Genomic DNA, 7,346 nt, shown 5'->3' with positions numbered 1-7,346 from the left:
TAAACCTAGCGCGTGATCTTCCACCTTGAGATCGGACCTCTCCTCTACTCGTCCTCCTTCCCAAAACAGGTACGCCTCCTCTATTTCTTCGTTTCCCCATTTTTTCTCTTTTTTTCGGATGTTTTGGTTATTATGTACGGTTTGGCTTTAGATCTTTTCTGGTTTCGCTTCAGATCTTCGGCTATGGTTCCATTTTGTGCTCTGCATTAATTCGTTTCTTCAGTTCTTGGTTTGGGCTATGTTTATTTTCGTTTTTTGGAGACTTTTAACTGTGATATTTAAAACCCTCCTTGCTTGTTCTCTGTTCTTGGTCTATGTTCTTGCTTGTTCTCTTTTCTTGGCTTCAGATCTTGCTTGTTCTTTGTTGTTGATGGGTTCTATTATTTTTAATGGGGTTCAAGCAACAACCGATCCATTTGTGGTTGTTAATTTCTGATAATTTTAATGTTGCTTGTATTGATTGGTTTTGTTAATTTTAATGGTGTTCAAGCAACATCAAATCTATGGGCCTGTGTTAATTTTAAAAGATTGGTGGGGGTCTGTTTATGTTGGTGTTAAAGATGAAATGGGGGTTCTGTGTTCTGTTCAAGTAGTGGGTGAGGGGGAAGAGAAATAGTGTGTTGGGTTGGTGGAAAATGATGAGAAATTGTGCTGGGGTGTTTCATTTGTTGTGAGTTATATTCTACTCTCTTTTTTTTCTCATGAGTTATAGGGGCTTATTTGATCTCTTTTGTTTTGCAAAGGGACACCAACTTCTTATTTTCATTTCTCTGAAAAGACCCTCACTTGCAAGGTAATAAATATGATGTTGTTCTAATCATTATGATGTTCCTTTTTCTTTACCTTGTTGATCAATTATTAGTTTGCTTCATGATTTTTATCTTGTTTGTATGTGATAGTAAACATTGTTGGATGATATTGTGGTTGAATGTTGAGACAGGGGTATTAATGGTGGGTTTTTTTTTTAGATTGTGGTAGTGTTAATGGTGGTGTTAGTGATGTTTTTTTCGAAGAATTTGGTGGTGTTTATGAGGGTATTAATGTTTGGATGGATGGGTTATGGATGGATGGTTTATGGAGTGGTTGTTTATGGATGGATGGTTTGTGGAGGGATGGTATATGCATGGTTGGATGGTTTATGGAGGGAGTGTGTATGGGTGGATTGATGGTTTATGGATGGAAGTGTTTATTATGATTGTGTTGTTTGTGATTATGTTCATTGGTTTTTTTTTTTTTAAGATGCGTTGTTTTTTATTGTGTTGTCTTTTCCATTGAGTTAATTGACTTCTTATTTAGAGTAAGATGCCTCGTCGTCCTACAAGAAGGAGGAAGAAAGAGTTGATGCGAAGAGCTGAGTTGAAGCGTAGGAATGAGCTAGTTGGGCAAGCAGTCGCATTACTAATGGCTGGTGCTGCTGCTATGCTAGTACTTTGAAAAGAGTACTATGAACAATATCTTGTCAGAGCTCCCTATGAAAGCAATTACTTCACGTGTCGTGAGTTCATTTTTTTGTCATCGATTCAAATGAAGATTGTCATAACTTGCTATGGATGAACGTCACCTACTTTCTTCAATTTGTCAAAATATTTAAACAGGCGGGAACCCTGGAAGATACAGTCCACCGTAAAGTGGAGGAGCAAGTTGCAATCTTCTTGATATTGTAGCACATAATCAGAGGGTTTAGACTATTAGAGCATGTGCTAGACGTTCAGGGGCAACTGTTTCGACGTATTTCAACAAAGTACTAAAGGCAATTTTGGGTATACAAGATTTCTTCATCAAACCACCGGCAAGTGAGACACCATCACAGATTGAGGGGAATCCAAGGTGGATGCCATATTTCAAGGATTGCATGACATACATACGTGCTAAAGTACGAATTGAAGAAACACCGGCCTACTTTTGTCGTAAGCATTTTATAGCTCAAAATATTTTGGCGGCATGTGACTTTGACCTAAAATTCACGTATATCCTAGCCAGATGGGAGGGTTCAACTTCCGAGTCGAGAGTGTTAACGGATGCATTAACAAGGGCTGACAAGATTCCACTTATTCCAGGTACATTGTATATGACATAGTTACATTGTATTGAACAAGTTTCCACTTATTGCTAATTGGTGATATAGAATATTTTTTTATTTGTAGGAAAGTTTTACATCGCCGATGGCGGGTACCCTCTCTTACGACATTTTATTACCCCGCATCGCAAGACCGCACACCACTTAAGTGAGTGGAGCGGGCGGCATCCACGGTCTAGTAATGAGTTGCTCAATTATAGACACTCGTCCTGTCGAAATGTCATTGAGCGCACATTTGGTGTTTGAAGAAGTGTTTCAATATTCTTAATGGACCAATGTACAATTTCAAGAAGCAGATTGACATATTCTTGGCATGTTGTTGCATCCATAATCATATTCAGTGTTTCATGCCTAATGATTCAATACTAGAAGATGTGGACAACTTTCTAGCTAAACAACTCTTGTTACAAACTGTGGAAGATGAGAACATACTACGTGATCCTCCTCAATCAAGGGATGATGACAAAAGAGCAGGAGAGGAAATTAGAAACACTCTTACCACTTAGATGTGAAATGATTTCAGTAGACGCCATTGACGTTAGGGGATTATAGTTTCACTCCATATATGGTTGGAGTAACTTTGTTATGTTTTGATGGTTGTATGACTCTTTTACTGTTTCGGGTAACTTTGTTATGTTCTAATGGTTGTATGTGTGTTTATTCAAGTAACTCTGTTGTAATTAGTGTGATGGATTAAAATTTTGAAGGAAGATAGTAGCTAGTTGTTTTGGATGATGTATATTGTATCTTTTTATGCTTGGATGATGTATGTTGGTAACTTTGTTATGTTTTGATAGTTGTATTTATGTTTATTCAAATAACTCTGTTGCTTCAGTTGTTGTCTCTGAGTACCCCTGTTATAGCAGCCCTCATTTTCTTGACTCCTAACAAACAGTTGATACATCTGTATCTCTTTAACTTGATTATAGCAACCCTCATTTTATATGAATGTATGACTCCGAATAAACATATATATGCATATTGAGTCAGAATGACAACTGCGCCACAGACCTCGCAGAAGAGGGGGAAGAATATCATTTGGAATGACCAAATAGACAATGTCCTCGTAGATACCCTTCTAGTTCAAATCGCAAAGGGGTACAAAATCCCAAATGGTTTTAAGGATCATGCTTATGTAGCTGCGGCCACTGCAATGAATGCCTTTTTCAACCTCCAACTCAATAAGGAGCACATAAAAATCCGCATCAAGACTATGACAGAAACATACAAGAGTGTTTTCATCATCCTCAGTAGAAGCGGTTTTGGTTGGGACAATGATACCAAAATGATCACCTGCGAGAAATAGGTCTACGATGACTACATCGTTGTAAGAAACACTTCCTCTTAAGATACAATCTTCTTATAGTAATATCATATCCAATATCTTCTTATTTTGTATGTTCCTTGTCATAGGCTCATCCAAAACATAAAAAACACTTCACTACCCATCATGTTTTGTATAACGATATGTGCAAAATATTTAGAGATGAGTTCGTGAAAGGGGCCGGGTTTAGGACGCATGAGAATCCAAGCATAGCAAGTTTGCAGCCAATCAGTCTTGATGACATTGGAGATGACTTTGCAGATGACCATACCCCCATGTATCACCACCCACCATCTCCAGAAGCAGATCCCATTAATGGTGGTAGTGAGACATCTCCCTTAAGACGGGCTGGTACCAGACGACAGAGGACTCTTCAGGGTGGGAGCACATTTGAACAGTATGTCGCGTCTCTCAACAAGCATGGACAAGGTTGCCGATGCCTTCACTGGTACGAGTGCCCCTGCTTACCTTGCACAGCTTCGCGAAGCTGTTAGAGGGGTTGGGGGTTTTTCGCAAGATATTTTGTTGAGGACCACAGAGTACCTCACAGTAAATCCATCTTAGGTGCATCTTTTCATCATGTACGAGGAGGAGGAGAGGAGGTCGTACATCCGAAGGAAGATGTCTCGTTTCATCAGGAAGCAGATGGATGATTGAGGGTGGTTATGGTGGTAGTTACTGTTATATGAATGATCCTGGCACTTTTTGGGTGATAGTTACTGTTTTATGAACAATACTTTTATGGCACTTTTTGGGTGGTTATTATGGTGGTAGTTACTATTATATGAACTTTATAGTCTTTGTTTTATTTTGGATGGTGGTTATTTATTTTGGATGTTGGCAGTTATAGTGGTAGCTTTTATTTTGGATGTTAGTAGTTATTGCGGTAGTTATTCTTATCTGTAATGATCTTTGACATTTGAATGGCGGTTAATGGCAGGCGGTGCATATTTTCTATTTTGACATTTGGATGATGCTTTAACATCTTTCCATCATGTGATATGTTGTGTTTTTGTTAGGTGAGTATGGGAAAGCAGAAGTACTATGTTGTCTTTAATGGCAATAGGCCTGGGATTTACTACACTTGGCCAGAGTGCCATGAGCAAGTTGACAAATTTAGAAGAGCATGCTACCACTCATTTGGGACGTTGGCAGAGGCTCAGTCACAGCTAGACGCATATTTGGAGAGAGCCAAGTATCGGAACAGCGAAATGATAGAGGAAGTGCAAAGGGTAGAGGAGTTGCGAAATGAAAGGGCAGAGGCAGTGCCATAGAGGTTGTTACCATGGATTTCCCTCTTTCTTGTTGGTTCCATTGTATTACTTTAAAAATCTGCTTCTTAAGTTTTTTGAGTATTTATTTGTATTAATGGACTATTTGGTAGGGCTTAAGGGGCATAACTTGCATTATATGTGGTAAAGAACATATTATGTGTTGTTTCTTTTCCGTTTCCCTGACAACTGAATACACATTCTTGTTATTTCTTTACTGTTTCTTTTCCGTTTCCCAGCAACTGAATGCGCACTCCTACTGCTTTCTTAGCAGTTTCTTTTCCTTTCCGTTTCCTTCTGCCACGTCATTTCCGTTTCCTTCTGCAACTGAACAGGCCCTTAGGGCGAATATCAGTCCCTTTTGTTAATCATCAGTTTGTAGGTGACTGATCAAATGTTTGGTATTTTATCATGGATGAGGCAATTTTGGCTCTCAGGTACTAATTGTTGGGCCCACTTAACGAATAGCTAATTGCAAAGATGTGGTTCCACCTAAAAAAGTTCTCTTGCTATGCCTATCTCTATTTATATTGCTAGTTTCAATCGTGTGGTTGCGTTTGGATTATTGAAATCAGGAATTGGAATCAGCATCTTATACTATTCCTTTTCCAACTATATATCTCATAAATGAAATGGAAATAAAATTAAATAAAAACTCTCAATTCAAAATTATTCTATAGAAAATTCATCCTGACTGGGGCAGAATCTTAATATTATCTCTTGCGGTGGGAAACATATTCCGACATTATGTTCCCCTTTGATTATCTCCTATGCTTATGATGCCTTTAGTTATCAAAACACCATTTGTAGCGTTGATTGATAAAAACATGGTTTGTAGGTTCGTCGTTTAATACTCCATTTAGAATTATGTAAAAAAGAAAGAAAAGAAAAGAAGTATAACATTTAAAATTCATGTCTTTGGCCAAGTTTCCAACTTTACCCGGCTATATTTTGTAAATGACAAAACTTTAGACTTATTTAATGTGTTTTTTCTTGTCTAAGCTAACTTGAGGTAAATGATAAATGCGCCACTTTTGATCACTTGGGACACCCAGCAGCAGCAGTGTATCAATGAATGCAGTGGGGCTGATGTACTTCACATCAGAAGGATTCTAACGGATTTGATTGCCACGCACACTGCAGTTGGGTGTCCCATGTGATGAAAAGGGGTGCATTTATCATTTCCCTTGTTTTTTTACAACGGTTTTGTAACCAGTATCGTATTAAACACAAATGCCTCTCATCCTCCCTTTTTTGCTAGATCATGTTTTGCTAATTATGTTCAATCCCCTTCAATTTGTTCTTTTTTTTTAAAACCAAATGACGGCATTGGAATTAGAGGCTGATTCCAGCACTCGTTTCCAACAAACCAAACGCACCACAAGGTATATGACTACATGGAACTATCACGGCCCCAAGCTGTGAGCGCTCTCTCTTTTACTTCTGCTCTTTCTTGGACCACTACAACGGTACATGAGAGAGAATAAAACACACGATTTTGATAAAAGGGAACACACATCCTCGGTGAGCATTTCGTGGAGAAATAGGCAATGCTGAAGTAGAGTGGTGGGCAAAGGCATTTGGAAAGCATTTAAGATCTGTTCTAGATATGGAAATATATAATCATATCTGAAACTTTCATGCAGGATTTTCATAGAAAAATGGATTAAAAATGAGAAGTCTGTCTGATTATTTCAACAAACTATGAATGAAAATCGAGAAATATGAACATAAAAGAGATAAAAACGAAGAAAAAATAGGTCGCGAGAGGTTTATCTGCTACTTAGCAAAGGAAAATATTGCGACCCAATCTAACTCTCAACTGACAGGGAATATAGGTAAGCATTCCCAAAAGGGAATTTTGTTTTTGCAAAAGAAGTCTTCTACCTTGTTTTATTTGCAAAAAAGTGACTTCAAGTTTTGCAATTTGCAAATAGAGCGATCCATTGTAGTTTTTTTTACTCTTAAAAATACCAAAATGTACATATATGTCAAAAGATGAAAATTATATTGTAGATAATCAAAATACCCATGATGCTCCCATCAAAATATGAGGTGTGAAATAGTAGGCCCCACCCTATCCATAGGCCTGAGTGGATATCGTGGGACCTACCCAATCAAAAGATGAAGTAAAATGGCAGGCACACCCGATGCATTGGGTTGAGTTGAGTTGATGGGACCCATAATGTCACCACATTAAAGGGCCTCACCCCATCCAAACATGGAGTGTAGAATGGTGAGCCCCACCATATGCATGGTTTGTGTTGAGCTGGTAGACCTACCTATGAAACATATTGTTGAAGGACTAAAATAGTGAAGGCTCGGGGGATATCGTGGACCTACCCCATTAAAACATTAGATAAAAGGCGGGCCCTGCCTGCCTTGCCCAATGCATGGGTTTGCATTTAGTTGGTCGGACCCAACCTACCAAAACATTAAAGGCCCACCCCATCAAAACATGAGGTGTAAAATGGTGTGCCCCACTTTATACATGGTTTGAGTTGAGTTGGTGCCTTGGTGGGACCCCCTAACAAAACATATCCTTGCTAAGACCTGGCAAAAAGTGACCCGGACCTGCGGGTCCCCCCATAATTTAAGCTTGTTTGACTTTTGACCCGGCACATACGGGTCAAGTCAAAACTGGGCCGGGCCAACCCACAGGTGCCCATGAAAG

Source organism: Tasmannia lanceolata, unplaced genomic scaffold (genome assembly GCF_043159265.1).
Source record: "Tasmannia lanceolata isolate RefF3 unplaced genomic scaffold, GAP_Taslan_0.1 ptg000004l, whole genome shotgun sequence".
In the NCBI taxonomy this organism is placed as follows: domain Eukaryota; kingdom Viridiplantae; phylum Streptophyta; class Magnoliopsida; order Canellales; family Winteraceae; genus Tasmannia; species Tasmannia lanceolata.
The sequence above is the reverse complement of the archived record's forward strand: the minus strand, read 5'-3'. Positions refer to the sequence as shown.